The following is a 23,895-nucleotide window of genomic DNA, read 5'->3' on the forward strand; positions in this document are numbered from 1 at the left end:
CCAACTTTAGAGGAACAGGATTGGATCTACTGAAGGTTTGTGTGCCATTTGGCAGAACTTGTGTGTGAAATGGCAAACTTGGATGATTTACTTAAACAGTGAACAAATACTGGGGATACTCACAACTCAACTGCCAAGCCATATTTACCTTTCTGATCCTCTTTTCTAGTGACAGCTTGGTATTATAGAAAGAGTGCTTCACCCAGGGGTACAAGACTTGGGAAATTCTTTTATGTATGTGTCCTGTCCCCTAACCTTGATCTTATTGGGATATGTGCCTAATAATAGTCAAACGGTACATAAATTTTAGATGTTTTTAGTATAGTTCTAAACTGTTTTCCAGAATTCTTGAACCAACTTGCAATCCATTGGTCATTTACTAGTATGACTGTTCTTGTACAACCCTCCAATTGCTATTTTCCCTTCTTTTCTTTTCTTTTTCTTTCTTTCTTTCTCCTCCTCCTCCCTCTTCTCTTTCTTCTTGTTCTTCTTCTTCTTGTTCTTCTTCTTCTTCTTCTTCTTCTTCTTCTTCTTCTTCTTCTTGTTCTTGTTCTTGTTCTTCTTCTTCTTCTTCTTGTTCTTGTTCTTGTTCTTGTTCTTGTTCTTGTTCTTCTTCTTCTTCTTCTCCTCTTCCTCCTCCTCCTCTTTCTTCTTCTTCTTTTTCTTCTTCTATCGACAATCTGATGAGGGTGAGGAGGATCCTCAGATCTATTTCAATGTGTATTTCTCTTCTGGAGAATTTTGTGTGACAGCTAGTAGTTTGTACTTCAGTTGAGAGCTGCCTATTCTTGGTCTTTGACTATTTCTTTTTGGGAGAATGGCTTTTATTCTTGTACTGCATGTGGAATCAGGAAGATCTGGAAGATCAGGAAGTTCAGATCTAGCCTCTGATACTTACTAGCTCCCTGGCCTGGGCAAGTCACTTAACCTCTGTTCACCTCAATTTCCTTATCTGTAAAGTGGGAAAAGTAATAGCACCTCACTCCCAGGGGTGCTGTGAGGATTAAATCAGACTATTTTAAAAGGACTTATTTTAGTGGCTGGCACATAGTAAGAACTGTATAAATTTTAGCTTTTACATATATTTGTATTAATTTTATCCACATTTTGGATAGAAGACTTTTATTAGAGAGATTTGCTATGAAGATTTTCCCTAATTAGTTGTTTCCCTTCTAATTATAACTGAACCTATGTTTTTGCAACAGCTTTTAAATTTTTTGTAGTTGAAAACGACTGTTTCTGATGATCACTTATATCCCTTGTTTGGGTAAGAATTTTCACCTTATCCATATTGTGAAAGATATTTCCTTTCCTTCTCCTCTATAATTTGTTAAATGATATGACCTGCTATATTTAGGTAATATGTTTACTTGGAGTTTATTGTAGAAAATAAGGTAAAATGTAGGTCCAAACCTGAATTTAGCTTGACTGCTTTCTAGTTTTCAAAGCAGTTTTTGTCAAATGGGGGTCTTTAGTCCACTAATTATTATTCTTGGGTTTATCTAACACAGTGTTATTGTATTTGATTATCTATGGCTTTTAATGACCCAATCCATTCCCTGTATCGACTTTATTATTTTTTAACCATTACCAAAATAGTTTTTGATAACTACTTAGTAGTACAATTTGAGATCTGGTACTATTAAAGCCCTTCAACTCTCCTCCCCCCTTTTAATTATTTTTCTATGCATTATGGACCTTTTCCTCCTCCAACTGAATTTTGTTATTCTTTTGTTTGTTTCTATAAAGTAACCCTTTGACATTTTGATTGTTCTAGCCCTAAGTCTGTAAATCAACTTATGTAATATCATCATTTAAAATTTTATTTTCATGGCCCAACCATGTTCATCCAGTAGTAAGGATTGGGTAGGCATTTGGAGACACCTCAGTCTCTACTTTCTTGCCTAACTGCTCTACCTGTTGTTTCCTGTCCGTGAAATTGTGCTTCCCACCTCCTTGACCTTGCACAGGCCAACCCTATGCCTAAATGCTCGCCCTTATCACCTCTGTCTTTTGGAATGCCTGGCTCCATTCATACCTTAGCTTAGGTGCTACCCCTTAAAAAGGACTTTTGTGATTCTCCCAGTTGTTAGGAATTCCCTCTTCCCTGAAGTTACTTAGCATTTATTGTTTGTGTCTATGTACATATATATATATGTAATTGTATAATATAAATATATGTGTGTACATATATATATATATATATATATATATATATGTCTATATACATAATCTTTTCAGTCTGCAGATAGGTTACTTGTGCCCAGTAGAAGACAAATACCTTGAATATAGAGATTATTTTAATTTTTATCTTTGCATTCCCGGTTTCTAGCATAGTGTCTGATACATAGTAGGTACTTAAAATGCTTATTGAATTTATTAATTTTTTGGTAAATTCCATTGCTATTTCTTTCTAATGAAATGCATTTCTTGTTCTTTTTTTTAAATGAATAGTTCCTTTCTCATCTATTGGTAGAGAAAATGCTGGATTGAGGGCTTGAGTGTTGGACACATAATTATGATTTACTCATCTCCCCTTTCCCCCAAACACTCACTGAATCTGGGGTGGGAAAGGGTTCCAGAGTTAAGATATATGTTACAGTTTGAGAAAGGGGCATCTGGGATGGTTATGTCTATAGATTATACCGAAACAATCTAAAATTTTTCTTCACTCGAAGTCTAGGATATAATTTGGCAGTAGATTTTTTTTTCCAGAGTGGATCTTACCAGTATTCCAGAGACAGTGATTCAAGGAACCAGTACATAATTGTGGTAAGGTGACTTGCTTGTGGTAAGGTGTGCTTGCTTTACTGACGTGTCCTTGCATGTCAGGGTTTGTTTTTTGTTGAAATGACAGTATGTACCTTGCTGAAATATCACTGTATACTTGGTGGCAGCAATTTTGTTGAAGTCAAATGTAACTTAGTTTAAATATACTGCATAATAATGGTGGAGTGACATAATTCAGCTATTGTTGTGCATTGCATGGGTCTTGACACTTTTTATAATTAAAATGTAGACTGGAGTGAATTTGGTGATTACAGATGTGGGGTTCAGAAACAACTCTTGGTCCTCAATGAAGAACTGGTTTTGGTAGGACTTCTGGACTACGACGATCATGATGTCATTTAAAGGATGCTACACCATGATATGGACACTTTGGAGGGATGTCAGATACTCACTGGGACATTTAGGATGATGGTGCAGTAGATGACTGAAACCAGAATCATTCCTTGATACTCAAAGAGATTAATATCACAGAGGATACCTGCTTGTAAGAGGCAGCCAGGTGGCATAGTGGATAGACCAGTGGGTCTGGAATCAGAAAGACCTGAGTTCCAATCCAGTCTCAGATACTTGCTAGCTGTATGATCCTAGGCAAGCCACTTAACCTCTATTGGTCTGTTTTCTCAACCTCAAAATGGGATAAAAGTCACATCTACCTCCTAAGGAATAAGAATCCATATACAATATAATGATTCCCCAGTCTTTGTTTAGAGGTCTCTAGTGAAGGAGAACACACTATTTTCAAGGCAGTCCATTAATTTAACTTTTGGATTGCTTTGAAAATTAGGAATTTTTTCCTCATATTAAGCTGATATTGCTTTTTTCTCATCTTCTTTCTCTCTCTCCCCATTGCTCCTAGCTCTACATGCTGGAAGAGGCCAAGTAGCAACAAAAAATCGTTGAAGGTCTACTATGTGCCAGGCACCATTCCTAGTGTTGGGGATTCAAAGTTAAAAACAAAACAACTCTTGTTTTTAAGGAGATGACATTCACTCAGTGGCTGCTGGGTGATACACTGGATTGATCACTGAGTGAGAGTTAAGAAATCCTGAATTCAAATGTGATCCCAGACACTTACTAGCTGTGTGACCCTGTACAAGTCATATAACTTTTCTCAGCCTCAGTTTCCACAACTATAAAATGTGGTTAATAGTAGTATCTACCACTCAGAATTGTTATGAGTATAAAATAAGGTAATATTTGTAAAACCCTTTGCAAAATTTAAATGTCTATAAATATCAGCTGCCATCATCATCGTTGTCATCATCATCATCATTATAATAAATAAATTATACCTTATCTACTTGATGGTCCTTCAAATGCTTAAAGATAGTGCTCAGTTCAATTCAACAAACATTTATTAAGGGTTTATTATGGGAAAACCAGTTTCATGTGACTTATGTCAGTCACCTCTTTATTTCCCATTATGCTACCTTTTTCTGGACTTTTCCATCATGCCTTCATGCTGGGTAAATTCCCTCCAACCCTATTCCATCCCCCTACTCCACCTTCTTCTACCTTTCATCTGTTGTCTTCCTCATTACTATGTAAGCAATCTGAGGCCAGAGACCACTTTTTCTTTTGCTTGCAATTGTATTCTTAGTAACTAGAACAGAGTCTGGCACATAGTATTTCAGAAATGCTTGTTGACTGACTGAGAGCTTGGCATAGTAGATATAGAACTGACCTCAGGATCCATATTGTCTATGAGACTTAAGAGACTTAACCTCCAAGTGACTCAGGTAAGTCTTCAGAACTAAGTTTGCTTTGGTGATGTTGTTGCTGTTTGTTTTTGAAGAGGACCAGTGACATAATGGGTGATGTGCTGTCTCATGAATGTGTAAATTGGATTTAAGTGAGGCAGAGTTACCCAAAATTGTCTTACTCTCTCTTCCAGAGTCATTGAAGTGGAGCAGCAAGCCAAAAGTTAAGATGATGGCCCAGGATGCAATGGATGACTTTGGTATCTTCAATGTTCAACCAAGCTTTAAGAGCTCCACAGTCATCTTCATGAATGCTGGAATAAATTATTCTTATCCTCCCATTCTTCCAAGAAAACGTCTTCACATGCTTGAGGCAAGCATCTTCCTAACTCACCAATAGGTCTGAGGTCCATCAGTTACCCTCAATCTTGTTTGGCCCATTTGCTGAGACGATTTGACTTGAGTGTGGCCACTACCAGCTTCTTAGAGCCACAGGTGAGAGTTGAGTGACAAGTTAGCAACAAAAGAGTTGCTTGGTAAGCCTTCACACTATTCCTCTATGCACCCATAGGTTTATTAGGGGTCTGCTTTGGTAGGAGTTCCCTAACCAGAAAGTCTCCCACATCAATGAAATCATTGTCTGACCCAGTGTGTAAGACACTCTGTTCAGTGATGGAGATGCAAAGACAACCTTACATTCTACTTGTGAAGATAGCATATGAATAAGGTCCCTAAATACTACTCCCAGTTCCTTCAAATGATTCTCCTATTGTGCCATCTAGGTAGTCTGGAGAAAGAATTCTGTATTTAGACCAGGATTCAGATCTTGACTGTTGCTATTTACAATTTTTGAGACTTTGGGCAAGAGTTTAACCTCTTTGGGACTTTGTTCCTCCTCTCTGAAATGAAAGAGGTGAATTATATGGCTTTTAAGGTCCCTTCCAACTCTAAATCTAGGATTCTATGAACTGTCCTTCTCTGGCTGCTCTCCTGCAATCATTGATCTTTCTACATCTCCTTTACTTGGTGATATGAAAGTGAAGGACATTCCTTATAAGATAACATTGACAATCCCTTTTGGGAAACAGCAGTTTTTTCCCAACCTGACAAGTCCTCACGGTGTCAGACTTCTTGTCATTAATCCTTGTCGGTGAAGTCAATAACATCCACGTATACAGATCTCCTTTGTTTCAGGTTAATGTAGATAAATGAGTTTCCCATCCAACTATTGACTCTCCCCTTGCACCTCTGTACCTCAGCACTTTGGGTGTTTGATTAACATATGATCAAGACTTTAAAAAAAATGAAAGAAATCAGGACAAGGGTCCATCTTTTCTTCTCCCTAAATTCCTAGCATTCATCTACGAGGCAGAAGATCTGCATTTCAGTCCTGTTCGGCTAACTAGTTATGTTATTCTCTTAAAATATCCAAGCCTTAACCTCTTTATCAAAACGAGAATAAATGGTGATAATCCCTTCCACTTACTTCTATAATTGGTGGAGGTGAAATGGTTTGTGGGGGCTGTCTTTGGAGTATGTGCACTTAATTCCTATCTAGTTCTAAGCCAAATGATCATGTGAAAGCTTGGGTTTAGCCTCCTTCTGATCAAGATGACTCAGAGGTTTGCAGTGAGAGATATGAATACTTCTCTAATTGGCTGAAGCCAAAAATACTAATGACTTAGGGGTGGTTTAGCCAAACCTCAGTGGGTATACAAAAGGGACAGCTTGCCCCTGATTGCTCCCTTTTCTTTGTTACTTCACATAGAAGAAGATTACTTTCCAATGCTAATCTAAGAGCCAGTGAGAGAAGGCAGCAATGACTGTCTCCCTCCTGGATGTGATCACAAGGTTGCCTCTGTCTTTTTGTGTTTTTCCTTCCTTCCTTCCTTCCTTTCTCAAGCTTAGTTGAATGAGTATTCTGAGATCAAATTAGATAAAATTTATAAAGCAATTAACGCAGCGTTTGGGACATAGTAGATATTACATAAATACTATTATTATTGGTAAGTTTCTAGGGGACTTGTTGAATTCTGTAGAATCAGTGATCTGTCTCATCAGTGGTCTCAGTAGAGGTCAGAGTATCTCTAATGTGTACTGGAACAACAATGGCCAATGGCAGTGGAAATGCATAAGAAGCAGAAGGACACATTGAGGACAAATGGTTATTGACTGATAGTCAACAGACTTCCTTTCCAATTTTGAGATGACTAAAGCTCTGGACCTGAGACCTGAATTAAAATCCAGCTTCAGAAACTTACTAGCTGTGTGATCCTGGGCAAGTCACTTATCTCAGTTTGCTTCAGCTTCCTCATCTGTAAAATGGGAATCATAATAGCACCTACCTCCCAGGGTTGCTGTGAGGTTCAAATGGGATAATATTTGTAAAGTGCTTTGCAAACCTTAAAGCACTATCTATATGATAACTATCATTGTTATTATTATTTGAATAAAAGTTAGAAAGTTTTATCAAATTCTTGAAAGTTCATAAGAAAACAGTAAATAAATGGATATGACCGTAAGGGAAATGTTTGTAGTCATGGAAGGGTACCATGTTGAGCAAGGATCATTCATCTAGACCTTAGTATAGGTTCATTGGATAAAGGAGCAGATGGCATTCTACTTTGGTCAAACCATATCTAGAATATTGCTCTCACTTCTGGGATTGACATTTCAGACAACCTTATGGATAACGTGGACTCATCCAAAAGAGGATGACAAGGATGGTGAAGTCACTGGGGACCATGTAGTGGAAGCAGCTATTTACAAAAAAGGGAAGAATATAAGCTCACTAAAGGTAAGAACCACATCTTTTTCTTTCTTTGTATCCTTATCATTTAGTACAGTACCAGCTACGTAGTAAGCACTTAATAAATATTTGTTGACTGACTGAAAAGGGTTCTGGGGCTGGAGGAACAATGAAGCATCTTCAGGTTTTTGAAGGATCATATGGAAATGGGTTTAGACATGCTTGTGGGGCCCAGAAGGCTAAACTAGGAACAATGGACAGAATTTACAAGGACACAGTTTTAAACTCTTCATGAGGAAAACCTTGCCAATGATGAGAGCTCTCCAAAAGAAAAATGACATTTGTATGTATATACATGTATATATGTACATAGGTATATATATATATATCTATATATGTGTATATATACATACATATATGTCTATATGTATGTACATATCTAGATCTATCTATCTATACATGAACAGTAGTATTTTTTTTTAATGGGATGACCTCTTGTTGGGGACATTGTGGACAGGTATTACTAGTTGGCTTAAATGGTCACTCTGGGCCTTTCTAAGGCTGAGACTTCATGATTTTTCTGAAGATAGAATGTAGAACGCAGAATAGTTTGTTAGAGTTAAAACCAATCTTAGAACATAGAGTCTTAGAACAGATCTTGGAATAGGAAGACATTTTGAGATTACCCACTTATTCATTCATTGATTTAGAGCTAGAAGGTGCCTCAGAGGCTGTCTAATCTCCCTTTTCAAAGATGACAAAACTGGGGCCCAGAGAGCTTAAATGATTGTCCCAAGTCATTCTCTAAGTTATTCAGATCTCATTCTCAGAGCCTGAGACATTCTTATTCTATTATACCAGCAAAAAGCTAAAATTTATCTCACAGATGGAGACTCTTTGAGGAGAAAAAGGGACTAGTGAAGTGATTGGTCTGAGCTTAGCCATCTGTCAAAACCTTTGGTCATAGATTTGGTGATCAGGATCCTTAACAGGTCAGCTTTTGTTAATGAATACAGTCCACACCTGACTCTGTTGCAATATGTTTTGCTCCCTGGAACTTAGTATCAGTAGGAATGGGAAGTGAAATGAAACTGAAAACTTATTTTCTCTTCCTAGAGGGATGAACTCCTATCTGTCATACTCCCCATTGGTTCTTGGGCTCTCTGACAGTGTTTTGCATAGAATAAATGTTTAATAAACGCATTTGAATGACTGTATATTCTGGTCTTTTGTTTTTAAAGACAGGGTTGAACTGTAAGTTATTTCTAGCAGTTAGAATTTATATAGTCCTTTAAGTTTTGCAAAGCACTTTACAAATATCAACATAACCATGGGTGACAGGTGCTATTACTGACTTTGTTTTATGGGTGATGAAACTGAGGTAGATAGAGGTTAAGTGACTCACCTAGGTTCGTACAGCCAGTTAGTGTCAGAAGCTAGCACTGAATTCATGTCTTGTTGACTACAGGCCACTGAACCATTTAGCTTCCCCATTTTTGGAATGTATTTCCTAATGCATTTCCCAAAATCCACCATTTCGCTATGTGGTTATCACTGGGTACTGATACAGTTGGCAACCCCTCCTTGTACTAGTAGAAGGTTGTCTTGAGTTTCTGTGGATAAGAAAAAAAATTCCCAACCTATTGGTCAACTTTTTGGTAATGGCATCTGTCTTCATTTAGGTAGGCTGTTCCTTCAATAAAGGCAATTTGTCATTGGGCTTATAAGTAAACACTTTCTCTTCCTAGGGGTAGTATAGATCATTAGATGGCCTGGATCTGTGATTCTTCAGTAGAGGGAACTCCATGATGAAGAAACTTCATCTGGGGCACAATTGATAGTTTACTAGATCAAGGCCTGCAATCAGGAAGATCCTCATTCCAATGTGACCACAGACACTTGCTAGCTCTCTGGGTAAGTCCCTTAACTTTAAAAAAAAAATTAATTTATTTTATTCTGAACTTAAGAAATAAAACAAGTATTTCCATAACAGTAGAATAGAAAAAAGATGATTGCACATGAAACTACAAATCTATCATATGCAACTTGCTATTTCTTTTAAATATACAATAAAGTTATCATATAGCTTTTCTCCTTTATTCTTTCCTCTCCCCCACTCTAGAGACAGCTACCATTAGACACAAGTATGTATATATATGTACATATAACATATATATGTACATATGTACACACACTTCTATTTATCAGTCCTTTCTCTGAATGCAGATAGCATCTTTCTTCATAGGTCCTTTGTAGGTAATTTGGGTTTTATAATAGTCAAAATAATTTAGTCACTTAAGGTCATTCTTAAAACAATATTGGTGTTACTGTATACGACCTTCTCTTGGTTCTCTCATTTTGCTTTGCATCATTTTATGCAAGTCTATCCATGTTTTTCTAAGATCATCAAGCTCATAATTTCTTATGGCACAGAAGTATTCCATCACAGTCATATACCACAACTTGTTCAGCCATTCTCCAATTGAGGGGCATCTTCACAATTTCCAGTTCTTTGCCACCACAAAGAGAGCTGCTCTAACTTTGTCTGCCTCATTTTCCTCATCTATAAAGTAGGAATGATAATAACAGCTACTTCCTGGAGTTGTGAGGATAAAAAGAGGTATGAATTTGAAAGTGTTCTATAAATACTGTTATTAGTTATTAACTAGCCAATGTAGGTTGTAACCTTCTTTGCAACTTTTAGTTTTAGAGAGTTAGAGTTCTGAGATTAAATGATTTGCCCAGGGTTATGCAGCTGGCATATATCACAGGTGGGATTTGGACCCATGGTTCTTGGTTCTGAGGTCAGTTTTTTATCCATTATGTCTCACTGCCTCTATTAAATAGGCACTTAACAATTATTTTTTGAATGTTGATAATGCATTTTACTAGCCTTGGCCTCTGTGAACCCAGGGTTACCTCTGTGCCTCTAAGAGGCATCGAGGAAGACTTCAGTCCAAGTATGTTTTTTATCAGGATCATTCCTATCATCACTGAGATAGCATTTTTAATTGGTTGTGAATTATTTGGACACTTTATTTTTTATGAATTCTGGATTCTCAAAACTTAGTGCTTTTAAGAAATAGAAGGGAGCTAAGCCAGCATGTGTCTACAGTAGTAGTAAGAGACAGTCGGAAGGACACTACATGAGGATTCATATGAAATATGGCAAATTATCATTCAGTTGCAACTTGCTGAGTTGTTTTCATTCTAATTCCCTATCTTGAATATCTGATATTCAGGGTCCTCTCCCTATCTTTCTCTCTCTGTCTCTGTCTCTCTTATTTGACCTTTGGCTCAGATTCTAACCACTACATGACTTCTCTCTGCTTTGGGTTCATACCCCCTCCATATGTATGATAACCTCCTATCTTCTGGCATCTAGATGTTTAATTCTTTAAGCCAATGCTAGCTGGCCAAATGTGCCATATCTATACTAGTCATGTTATCGTGTCATTCTATACTTAGCTGAAGCAATGTAAATTTGGTGGAAATTCCATCATTTGGAGGAAGGAGATAAGCTATAGGAAACTTTTCTGCATCTGGTTTTCAGTTTATCATTCATTCATTCCTTCAGTAAACATTTATTAAGTGCCAATTATGTGCCAGGCATGGTACTAAGCACTAGGGATATAAAAAGGGACAAAAGACAATTGCTGACCTTAAGGAGCTCACAATCTAGTGGAGGAGATAACAAGCAAACAAATATGTACAAACAAGCTAGATTCAAGACAAATAGGAAATAATTAAAAGAAGACGGGGACAGGAATTATGAGGGATAGAAGATGGGATTTTAGCTGGGACTTGAAGGAAGCCAGAGAGAGCGGTAGGCAGAGATGAAGAGAGGAGCTAGGAGCAGGAGGATTATGGGCAATTTAATCTCAAGGTGATATATCTGGAGACAAAAGGGACCTCAGACGCTACCTTGTCCAATTGCCTTTTGCAGATGAGAGAACTAAGGCCTAGGGAGAATTAGTGATTTGCCCAGAGTCAAACAAATTGCAAGCTCTAGACATTGGAATTCAGGACCCGTGACTACAGAGCCAGTGCTTTACCCATTTTATTATCCTACTTCCCTTAAACTAATGTTTTTTCTCCATGAGATAATCAGGTTTACTATAAATGGTTCTGCTATTAAAGACTACTGAGTCAGTTGAAACAAGCAGCATGTTTTTTTTTTTTTTTTTTACCAGTTTGACGTTATTGTGTGGGGCCAAACCCATCTGAATTATTTGGCTAAATTAATTATTATAAAACCATCTGAATTAATTGTCATAGAACTGTTGAACATTAGAATTGGAAGAGACCCCAGAGCCATAGAACTGGGAAACGCAGAGCTCAGAAGAGCAGTTCTGGAAGGAATCTCAGAATGTGCAGTGTTAGAACATGGAATGTAGAATGTTAGAATTGGAGGGGATCTTAGAACATGAATACTAGTGACACAAAAGGAGCTGGAAATTGTGTTGGCCAACCTCCTAGTTTTATAGAATAGAAAACTATACTCCATAATTCTACTTTATCAGTCAACACCATTTGTCAGTGTTATATTTGCTTAGGAAAATCTGAAAGATTTGCCCTTTAAAAGGTGTCCCCACTGAAAAGTCATAGGGTATTCAAGCCTGCATCTGCCTTCATCTCCTAGTCCTAAGAAATTGGTATTCTCACAATTTGTTTCAGAAACTCCAAGGGAGCAAGATTATACAGTACCATAAATGCATTTTACTTTTGCTTTGATCGAATATGTAGCAATATTTCAAGCAGAGAGTTTTATTTTATTTTTTAAATTCAAGGACATCTTGAATTATTTTTAGAGATTGGCTAGCTCAGTAGGCTGTAGTCAACAAATGACTGCTGACACTTAAGCGATTTATTTTTGTATATTTGGCTGGGTTCTGTGTCTTTCCTTTTACTTCAGTTAGAGTGGATTTATTTTCAAGTTAAGGCTAGAATTTATGTTCCGGCTCTATAGTCTGGACAAAGAAGTGCATGAAATGGTAGCTGATAAGCATAAATCCTAGGCCAACTTGACAGTAATTATTTCTGTCATTCTTTTCAATTTCTTTCATGTAGGAAGTTTAATCAATAGAAACCTACTTGGTCTGCATGTTGATATGCCTTTAAGGATGTGGTTACATGGGATTGGGTGTGTTCATCCTTTGTTGCCAAAGAAGACCATGCCATCAGAGAAATAATGATGTGACTTGCACTTGACTTTGTTTTGAGTGAGGGAGATCTATGCAGGTCACCAGCCTCACTTCTCCTCCAGAGCCATCTGAATCCAGTGACCAGATATTCATCAGGATGACTGAAGATGACCCAGGATGCGGCAATTAGGGTTAAGTGACTTGCCCAAGGTCTCATAGATAGTGAGTGTCAAGTGGCTGAGGTGAGATTTGAACTCAGGTCCTCCTGACTCCTGCACTGGTGCTCTATCCACTGTACCATCAAGCTGGATTGGGACTCATTGGCTGAATGACTCTGGGGTAGTACTTTAGTTCCTCTGGGTTTCTTCATCTCTAAAATGAGGAAATTGGATTACATGACATTTGAGATTCCTTTTAGAACTAAGATTTCATGTTCTATTTTCTGACATTCTATTTTTCAAGGTCTTTTCTCATTCTTGTATTCTATATTATAAGATTCCTTCTGGTTCTAACATGTTATGGGTCCCTCAATCTAAATGTTTTAAGCCATTAACTTGTACATCTGATTTTACCTGTTCACCTGGATTTCTGAGGCTGGTTCTACCAATTTCCAGTCTCATCCTCAAGAATGTTAGGGTTTGTAATCTCTGTCTAAATGGCTTCAGGTGTAAACCAGATCAAATGGGAACTTTTGGATTTGGTCAGATCTGGTCAACCTATTTAAAACAAAACTTTAGAATTCTTCCCTGAACACTCATTTTCTTTCTTGAAGGTCAAAGGGAAAGGGGAATTGAAGGGAGTCATGACCTATTTCTGTTTCTTATTACATCTAGTGCAGGGGTTCTTAACTTGGGATTCATGAATAGGATTCATTTTAAAATATTTTAATAACTGTCATTTCAGTGTAACTGTTTCCCCTTGTGATTCAATGAATTTTATTTTAAACATTTGAAAACATGATGGTGAGAATGGATTGATAGGCTGCAGCAGACTACCAGATGGGTCTATGACACAAACAAGATAAAGAACCCTTGACCTAGTATCTGATTCTCACTAGGGCTGTCTTTCTTTTCAGACTTTGGGTTCTTGTAGCAACACTTGGTTCTGCTAGAACCAAGCAGAACAACCAACCTTGGTTCTAGACGATCCCATCTAGACTAGATCATAGGCAGAACAATGAGGTAATCTAATGGAATGACAGTTGCACAAACACAAGTCTAATTCTGAGAATGAAAGTGATGATAATTCCATTGTATTCTGCTGTATTTAGGCCACACTAGGACCAGTGCGATCTGCAGAATCACATAGAATCTCAGAAGAAGGTCATCTAGTCCAGTCTGTAGCTAATCAATGAATTTCTACAATGTCTCTGAAAAGTGGTCATTCAGTATCCTCTATGAATATTGTTTCTCCCATTAGATTCTAAGTTTCCTGAGGGCAGGGGTGTTGCTACCTTTTCCTTTGCATTTGTGTCTCTGGTACTAAGCACAGTGTTTGGCACATTGTAGGTGCTGAATACTTTTTTCATTATCATCCTCTGTCTGAAGACCTCTAATCTCTAATGATGGGGGAACTTACTACCTATTGAAGCAGGTTTCTCTTCCTCGTGTGTGTGTGTGTGTGTGTGTGTATGTAATAAATTAGAAAATGTCTCAGAGGTGGGTGGCCAAGATGATGAGATGTCTTCAATAGCTGTGTTATATAAACAATGGAAATGAAATTTAGGCACAAATACAGGGCCATAATATCTGCCTTTAGATATCTGAAGCGCTGTCATGTGTAAGGGGAAGCATAAATTGTTCTGGGAGCTTTAAAGAGCAGACCTAGGACCAAAGGGAAGAGAAGTCCATAAGGTGATAGATAGCATTAATAACAAATAGAATTTATATAGAGCTTTAAGGTTAGCAAGTTGCTTTACCTATGCTGTCTCACTTGATCCTCACAATAACCCTGAAAAGTAGGTACTATTATCATTCCTATTTTACAGATGAGGAAACAAACAGAGCACTGTTAAGGGACTTGACCAGGGTCACACAGCTAGGGAATGTCTGAGACAGAATTCAAACTCAAGTCTTTCTGACTCCAAGTCACACTATCTACTACTCCATCTAGTTGCACATCATTCATTTTCTGACTCCAAGTCCCATGCTCTATCTGCTGTGTCACTTAGTTACCTATTATAAATGTGGAGCCCTCAGGGGCCACATAGTCCTACCTTATTATTTTATAGAGGAGAAAGATGAGGCCTACAGGGCTGTAGTGATTTAGCAATGTCAAGGAGAATGTCTCAGAGGTGAGTGGCCAAGATGATGATAAGCCTGCTGGATTATACAAGAAACAAAACGAGAGAAGTTAAAATTTAGGACTGAGTACAAGGCATGTGGAAGGGACAGCTTCAGGCCTCAGACCAGGGGTTTCTGTTTTCAAGTCCAGACCTCTTTCCATTATACTATGTTGCATCTCTAGGGAGGCAGATTATTGGTTCCGTATAAAACAGAACTTGTGTTTTTTTGTTTTTTTTTTTAACAATCATAGCTGTTTCACAAACAATATGGCTAAGATGGCTAACGCAGGGAGCTTCTTGTCACTGAAAATATTAAAGGATGACTACTTTTTAGGGATGCAAGGGAGTGAATGCCTGCACCAGGTGGGAAATAAAACTCAGTGAAGTTTAAAATTCTTCTAACTCTAAGATTTGGTGGCAGCAAATGCTTACTCACTTCTTGGATGCTACACTTTGGCTCCCCAAGGTCCTTCACACAACATTATCCCTCCTGCTCCTTCCTTTTGGCTTCTTCTATTCATAGGCATCTCCCTTTCTCCCTCCTTCCCTCTCTTCTTTCCTCCCTCCTTCCCTTCCTTCTTCCCTCCCTTTCTCCCTCCCTCCATCCAGTCCATCCTTCCTTCCTTCCTTCCTTCCTTCCTTCCTTCCTTCCTTCCTTCCTTCCTTCCTTCCTTCCTTCTTTCCATAAGCATTTAGATTATACCAGACACTGTGCTAAAATTCCCAGTTTCTTCCTGCAAATCAGCCAGTCAGTCAGATAAATATTGATTAATTGTTTAGTAGGTCCCAGACACTGCATTAAGCAACAGGGGTACAAAGAAAGGTAAAAACATAGTCCTTGTTGTAAAGGAGCTCTAATAGAACATTCTAATAGAGGAGACATTATACAATGAACTAAGTATGTGTAAAATATGTGTATAATGTATGTAATACATATATAAAATGTATATATGTATAATGTATGTAATACATATATGTATAGTATCTGTAATATATGTATAAAATATATGTATGAATGTAAATGCAAATGGAAGGTTCAAGGGAAGTTACTTGGTAGTGGTCTGGGTGCTGGAGTTTCATGGTCAAGGAGTAGCAGGTAGGTCAATATGGCTATATCAAAGAGTGCACAGAAGGTTGGAAAATACATGAAAACTGGACAAGTAGGATGGGGCCAAGTTGTAAAAGACTTGAAATGCCAAACAGAGGATTTTATATTGGATCCTAGAGCTATTAAGGAGCCACTGGAGTTTACCATGTAGGGAAGGATGACATGATCAGATGAGTTTTAGAAGCCAGCTCCTCAGTTTCTTAATAATAGGGTTTTTCCCTTTCTTCTTTTCCCATTGTCAAGTCCCTCACCTTTATGTTATTTGTATTCTGTTCTCACTCATATATTTTTTTCTGTGAATAAGGCACAGAACAGAATTCTGTGGACAAGACCCAGCAGATTGTCCACATTGGGAATGGTATTGCATGTCTGTGTGATTGCCTGGCTCACCTCTCTTTCAGGAAATTTTACTCTCATTTCTTATGATGGAGTTGCCCCTAGAAACCTTGGGAAATCTCCCCTTTCAGCAAAGCCTGGAGATAGTAGATGATTTTGATTTTCCTTGCATAGACATAGAAACAGCCACACCAAACTGACACTCTCACAAAAGCCCAAATGTGTTGGAACAATGGAGAAAGTTTTTCCAGAACCTTTACGAGTATAAAACTTTTAATGAATCCAGGAGAGTTGTTTACCAAGTCAAGACTCTTTCAGATGTCAGGAAATAGATACCTAGATGTCAGTTCATAAAATACAATACTGATGTGATAACAGAAAGAAGAGAGGACTGGAATCCCTACATGATAATAGATAATGAAGGAAGCCAAAGATAAGTTGGAAGAAACACTGTTAACCAAGAGGGATAGCAATTGTTTTCTGTTAAATCAAATATTTATGAGAATAGGATTTGATTACAAGTGGTTTAGTAATTCAAGCGAGAGATAATTTTCAGGAGATGCCTGAAGTGTTAGAGCAATTCAGATAACTGTTCCTTGTATGAAAATAATTAATCATGAGAAGCTTGGCACGAAAATTATGATGGAAATAGAAGATAGGTAGAACTTATAACTCAGAGAATTTAAATAGTGACATATGTATCTGAGAGGCAGCATGAAAGACAACATTCAGTAGAATGAATGGGAGATTTTCATCTAAGAATCTGAGTTTGAATTCCCACCATACAATTGTGTACCTTTGGGCAAATCACTTTTGTCTCTGGGCCTCAGTTTCCTCATCTACAAAATTAGAGGGTTGGATTAGTTGACCTCTAAGGTCTGTACCAGCCCAGGATTTATTATTCTATGATATTTTGAAATCATTTTTCATGATTTTGGACAAGCCCCTTAAGTTGTCTGAGTTTTATTTCCTCATCTGTGAAATGGGAACAAAAATAGCCTTCATCTTCCTAAAGAACGTTGGATAAGACAAGTTAGAGCACAAAATGAGGCAATGAATACATAACACTTTTTATATGTAAAGTGATATTTTGTCAGTGTGAAAAACAACAGATCAATGATCTATAATTTAATAGACAAGTTTTATGGAATGGTCTGAGGTTCAAAGAGTCTCTCAGATCTATTACTTTAACCCTTGTCTTTCTCCCAAATTTCAACTGTATTGCATCACCAGCTGCCATCTTGAATTGGATGTCCTGTAGACATCTTAAACTCAACATATCCTATATTGAACTCATTATCTTTCCTCCCAGACCTTGTCCTCTTCTTAACTTCCCTATTACTGTCAGGAGCACCATGTGTTAAGGGCTTTCTGAATGCTGAGATCTGTGCCTTATAGGTTCCAGACATACACATGCAAAAACAAAGATAGTCCCTGCCCTGTTTTCCTGAACAACATAGGTGAGTGGTGGCCAGGGAGGGGCATTTGGTTTGCATATTTACGAGAACGGTGAGTGGGACCATTTTGACACATACCATCCAGGAACAATCGCAGGGTTGATTTGATTATGGTTCAAAGTTCTGGAACAGGTATTGGAGAGAAGAAGAAAGAGGATGCACAGGGGCTTGGAAAGGAGTTTATGGAGGACAGAGCCAGAGAGGAAGAAGTGAAATGAAGCATAGCTGGGGCTTCCCTGGTAAAGGGAAATAAGACAATTCTCCACAGTGATCCACTACAGGAAAGTTGCTCATTTCCTTTGGTGGGAAATTACATTTTAGCAAAACCTCATCTAATCTCTCTGCCATGTGATGGCCTTCAACTATTTGAAGGCAGCTTTCTTTCCTCTTTTCCAGACTTCCTGTCTTCATTACTTTCAACTATCTCTTGTAAGGAATGGTTTCCATACCTCTTACCATCCTTGTTATAATCATAGCTAGCATTTGCATAGCATTTTAAGGTTTACGAAGCACTTCACAAATATTTTCTCAGGCTTTCTTGGTATTCCTCTTCTGTGATACTCCATTTTTGTAAAGTTCTTTGCAAACCTTAGAGTACAACATAAACAGTAGTTGTTATTGCCGTTTTTATTGTTATCGTGCTTCCATGCCTTTTCAGTGGCTGTCTCCATGCCTGGAATCTTTTCCCTCTCTTCTCCCCTCTGTTTCCCTGGCTTCCTTCAAGACTTGACTTAAATCCCATCATCTGCCCTCATGAAGTTTACCAGAGAGTAGGGGGAAATGATATTTACAAAGACAACTAAAACATGAAATATTACATGCTAAGTACATTAGAGAGGTTCCATGTTTGTTGTGAAAAGTAACCATCATTAACTTTGGGGAGGGAGAAAGGGATAATTAATCACCTGTCCTCTCTCTTACCTTTTAAATGGGACAAGGATTTGGGATCTGGGGAGCTATGCATTGTTATCGTTCTACTCTCTTGGATCCTGGGGTTGAAATTTTACCAGTTGTATGATGTAGCATGCTAACCTCTCAGAGCCTCATTTTCTTCATGTCAAAGGGGGATATTAATATTTCACAACTCCTCCTGTTCTTCTTGCTTGGGTTCTCTGAACTGTGGGCAGTATAAATGTTCTTGTAAGGCTTATAAGCTGATATAAATGGAAGCTATGGTGATAATGATGGCTCCCAAAGTATTCAGATTTTGAATTGATGATCTAATGATGAAGATGAGGAAGAGGAAGAAATAGCAGCAGCAGCAGCAGCAGTGTGTTATTCTGGAAAGAGTGACTGGAGTTTGAAGCAGAGGACCTTGCTTTGAATCCTAACTCAATACCTGTGTGACCCTTAGAGGCAGCTAGGTAGCATGCTGGGTCTGGAGTCAGGAAGACATGAGTTCAAATTTGACTCCAGACACGCACTAGCTCTATGACCCTGGGCAAGTCTCTTAACCTCTGTCTGCCTCAGTTTCCTCAACTGTAGCACTTTACTCACTGTTGTGAGGATTAAATGAGATAATATCTATAAAACACTTAGCACAGTGTCTGGCATATAGTAGTTAAGAATGCTTTTTCCCTTCCCTTCCTCCTCCTTAGGTAAATTACTTCAGTTTCTTCATCTGTAAAATAAGTGGATTGGGTCAGATGACCTCTAAATCTCCTTCTAGCTTCATATCTGTGATATATTGAAGCAGATAAAAATGATGATGATAGTTTCAGCTGGTCTAGCAAGAAGTAGCCAAGATATTGTTGCTTGGATACTGACTTCTGCAATGTTTCCTTTGTAAATTTTAATGATTGTTACAAAAAAGACAGGCTTCCATTGCCAACAGCAAACAGAACTGAAGTGATTATCTGTTTCTGTCTGGTCCTCAACACATTTGAACTAAATTAAAGTAAAAGTAGATTTTTTTTTTTTTGCTTTTTACTTTGGGCATGAACACTTGGTCTTTAAGGTGGATTTTTTTGGACATGTTTCCTTTCCTCCCGTTTTATGAATAGGCCACATGGACAACCTTGAAAATCTTCCCTCAAGTGAAAAAAAATAGAAAAGAAATGGTCACATTTGCTTTAGCAAGGAAGCAATTAACTCTTCAGCAGTGTGGAAAACAGCTTTTGAGCTGCATTTATCGATGCATGGATTTCACTGTTGTGTGTGATACTTGAAGACAAATGGCTGTGTCTGTAATTAAGACTGCTGAGGAATTGGCAAGTTTGATATGATGATGAAGAACCCATGGAAAGGGCAAGTGAGTTAGATTGGTCAGGATGATACAGTCTGTGTGACCTTAGTGCCCCATTCCTGCTCATTGATTTACCAATTAAATATAACTTTCCATTCAATCAGTTCGAATATGCTCTAAGTTATTGAGCAGAGCTAGCAGGAAAAAGCTGATGAGACAGTGGGTGAGCACAATGACACTCTTACATTTTATTAAGTTGATTTGGGTGATGAAGACGGGGATACTAAATTTATTTTTCTCTTTGTCCTGGTATAGAGACAGCTTGGTGCATTGCTTAGAGCATTTGACTTGGAGTTAGAAGTACTGGGGCTCCAATTTTACCTTCCACTTATCAGCTGTATGACCCTGGGTAAATCCCTTCACCTCATTGAAACCCCTCTTTATATAGTCTTCGTGGGAGCTTCATGTAGATAGATGTAAGACAAATGATCCCAAATCCTTTTTTGATTTTCCCTCCTATTTGGGGTCCAATCCTTTATAGCAAACAATTGCTTGGAAGGCAACAAAACAAGTTTAACTATCTGGAGACAAAATTCCTTATGAAAGTAAAAATAGTAAGTGTGTGTGTGTGTGCGTGTGTGCGTGCGTGTGTATACACTCACATATACCTATATATCACGAAACTACAGTTGGCTGGGTAATTTTCAAGCAGGGGATAGTGAAAAGGGGATAACTTCACCATGTTCCACAGTGTAGGAAACAGGTACACATAAATAAAAAACAAATTTTTAAAGACAGGCCACTATTTAAATGAGCCAGACAAGGGTCTACTCATGCTTATATTCAGTTCAAGGTACCACGCTTAATACTGTTATGTCTGCCCTGTCTTTTTTTCCCCCTTCAGTGATAACTAAACTTCTCCTGCTCCTTCTCGTGGACCTCTAATCCCTTCCAGATGGGAGAACTACACTTTTTAATTGTGAACTTGCTAATAAATGGTGACTACAGAGTAGTGTATGGGAGTTAGCTCAAAATGACTCATGAGAGTTTTGTTAAATTTTCAGTGTGAGTATACACCTCAAAAATTGGCAAATGCTACAAATCAGGGCTTGACTTACTGTTTTGTTGAGTACATAAACTTAAGAAAGTGACAGAAATGTTAATGCGTATTAATTACAAAAGTATATTGTGAATGCTGTTTTTTGGGAGAGTTGTTAAACACTCATCTATAAGACTACATTTCTGTGACTTTTATGCCAAGTTAGAGACAAGTTGTTTAGTATGTATTTTTTTTTCTGGTTAGACTTCTTGAGAAAGTCATAGATCTCTCATTTACTGAAACTCTAGCCACACCTAAACATCACCTGCTAATCACCACACCATCCCCCTCCCCCGACTTTGATCAGTATCCAGGCTTTAAGTAAGCACATAGGATTTCTTCAGCCTGGGGATGGTGATACATAGGATCATAAATTTGAGTGAGAACGGATCTTTAATATCATCTGGTCTAGCTCTATGGTTTGGCATATGAGGAAAAAGAGATCCAGAGAAGTTAAGCAACTTGCTAATTGATGTACAAGTTATTTAGGAAGTAGTAGAGCCAAATGACAAACTTAGGTGTTCTGTTTCAAATCCAATGTTCTTTTCAGTAGACTATACTGTGTTGCTGGAGAGGCATTAAAGATTGGTACTTGTATGCATGGACAGAACAGGGAAGCTCATACTGCACCGAGAAACTGTTATTGTAATTTTTAGTGTATGCCAGATACAATCCTGTCATTGCATCATTAATGCTTGTGTCCTGTTTCTGCATTTAGAACAGTTTAGAACCAGTGTTCTTGAGAGAATAAGGATCCTTGGTGAGGTCCTATTTGTCTATGTCTGTGGTTGGAAAAAGGGAGATGAGAGAATGGTCCATGTCTTTCAGGTTATCAGGAAGGAGTTGTATGATCACTAAAGAGAACTGACCCTACACTATTATGAGCAGATACATATTGGAGAATGTAGGTCTGAGGTCCCACTTAAGGACCATGGATAGTGACTTTAAAGGAGTTCTTGAAATGTATTGGGCCATTAGAATAAATGTGTCATCTCCCAAGGTTACTATTTTGCAGTAGAGAACACTCATTTGTATATATAAGTTCTCAGATGGTTTGATTATACTTTTTCTAATACATATATCTTAATATCTATAAATCCTCATTTTTATAGCAATTTAAGTTAAATTTTATTGATGAGAAGTTAAGCTATAGCAATTTTTTTTGTTTTCCCAGTCTAATATAGTCTATAGAACAACTATGGCTTTTATCCAGTTCAATCTAGTGGAAAGAGCCCTATACTTAGAGTCAGGAGACACCAATCCAGCCCTTTACATTCAGAATATATGTGATCCCTGCTAAGTCATTTTACTTCTCTGTTACTCAGTTTCCTCCTGTGTAAAGTGGGAATAAAAATCATTCCTACTTCAGAGAGCATTATCACATAAGATCAAAGGAGAGAATGTATGTAAAACATTTTGCAAATCTTTAAAATGATCCTATAAATTCCAACTATTACTATTTTATGAATAAAACACTGTATAAAGCACTACTATTACTACCTTTGCATTTTGAATAGCAAAGATAGTTCTTAAAACTGATATGATGCAATATTCGTATTCATTAGTATAACTATTGATGCACATTAGAAAATTTTTAAAAAATGGTGATGAAAATGAACTCAATTAGTTGTTCTCATGAATTTGTGATGTATGCACTTCAATTTTGTTTGATTTTCTGATATGGAAACTGCCTCTTCCTCTCTTCTTTTTCGTTGTCTACAGGGTCATGACCTCTTTCCGAGGACTCACAGAAGTCCTTCAATGGGTGGGCTTTGAGCAGACTGCGGTAATTTCTTCTATCTGTTTTGTTTTGCCAATGGGGATTTGATTAGATGATCTTCCTCCAGCACATAAGCCTTCCCACTGCTTTTTATGCAGAGCCTGGACACTCCTGTGATATATTGCCCTACAGATGCTTGAGAAGATTGCCTCGTGACTTTGCCCTCGGCAAACTGACCTTCACAAACCTGAAGCTTCACCTTTGAGAAGGCTGCTTTAGTATTTTCTTTGGGAAAGTAATTTTCTTTCATGAATAACATGCTGTATCATTGTTTATAACAACACAAGGGACTGAAAGCTATCAAATTCAGGAGGCAAGAGCTGCTTTTAGTTTGGTATGTAATAAGGACTGATTTTATTCTCTGTAATAAGATGATGAAAAGGAAAGTTGTAAAAGCTTTTTTTAACAGCTTCACTTTTCTTCTAATCATGTTTCAGAATGCACTTGATAAAAGTACATTTTTTAAATGAAAAAGGAAAATCATTTTTTAAGAGGAATTGCTTTAGCCATAAAAGATTTTTCTTCCTCTAGAAAAAAGTTATTATTTTTTCTGATGAGGTACATGAGAAACTTTATTTGGTACATTTGTTGGGTACAAAAATTGGTTTTTCTCTATAGCTGATTATTAAAGGTAAACTCACTAGTAGGGGCTCCTGAGCTCTAGTTTTAGGAGTGTGGACAAATGGAGTAACTTTGAATCTGGGAGTAGTCACTTCTCTGGGAACCTAACTTACAAACTTTTGAGCACCAAGTTGGGAAGGTACTCTAGAGAGGGGGCTACAATATCTTTCTTCAAAGAGTAGTAGAAAGTAAGCTTGGAAAGTTAAATTGGAAACATCACAGAGGGCTTTAAATGGTTGAATCAGAGATTTGCTCCTCTTTGGAAAACAGTGGGGAACCACTGTAGGTTTTGGAATTGGGGAATGTTACAGCAATGAAAAGAAGATTACTCAAGAAAGATATTGTAGCCCCTCTCTAGAGTACCTTCCCAACTTGGTGTTCACAAGTTTGCAAGTTAGGTTCCCATCATTAGTGAACTTTCTGTAGGTTTTATACTATTGGTTGCCCTTTTCTTTTAGAAAATCTCCTTGTAGTAATTGGTGACACTGACTTTTCTGGGTTTGCCTCCAACTTTTTTGACCACTCCTCAGTCTCCTTTGCAGAATCTTCACTGAAGTCATGTTCACTATTTGTGGAAGTCCCTCAAGGCTCTGTCCTGTCTCTTCTTTTCTCCCTGTATATTTTCTCATTTGGTGACCTCAT

At 37.7% G+C, this 23,895-nt stretch overlaps 1 long non-coding RNA gene across 1 annotated transcript; it reads left to right on the plus strand.

The window, feature by feature from the left end:
- The first annotated feature begins 4,549 nt into the window (after nt 1-4,549).
- On the plus strand, nt 4,550-22,913 carry LOC140505095 (uncharacterized). Its single transcript, XR_011967378.1, has 4 exons — nt 4,550-4,985; nt 7,168-7,287; nt 8,988-9,153; nt 22,575-22,913. It is a non-coding gene; the product is annotated as an uncharacterized lncRNA (long non-coding RNA).
- The last annotated feature ends 982 nt before the right edge of the window (nt 22,914-23,895 follow it).

This window comes from Notamacropus eugenii, chromosome 5 (genome assembly GCF_028372415.1).
Source record: "Notamacropus eugenii isolate mMacEug1 chromosome 5, mMacEug1.pri_v2, whole genome shotgun sequence".
Classification (NCBI taxonomy): domain Eukaryota; kingdom Metazoa; phylum Chordata; class Mammalia; order Diprotodontia; family Macropodidae; genus Notamacropus; species Notamacropus eugenii.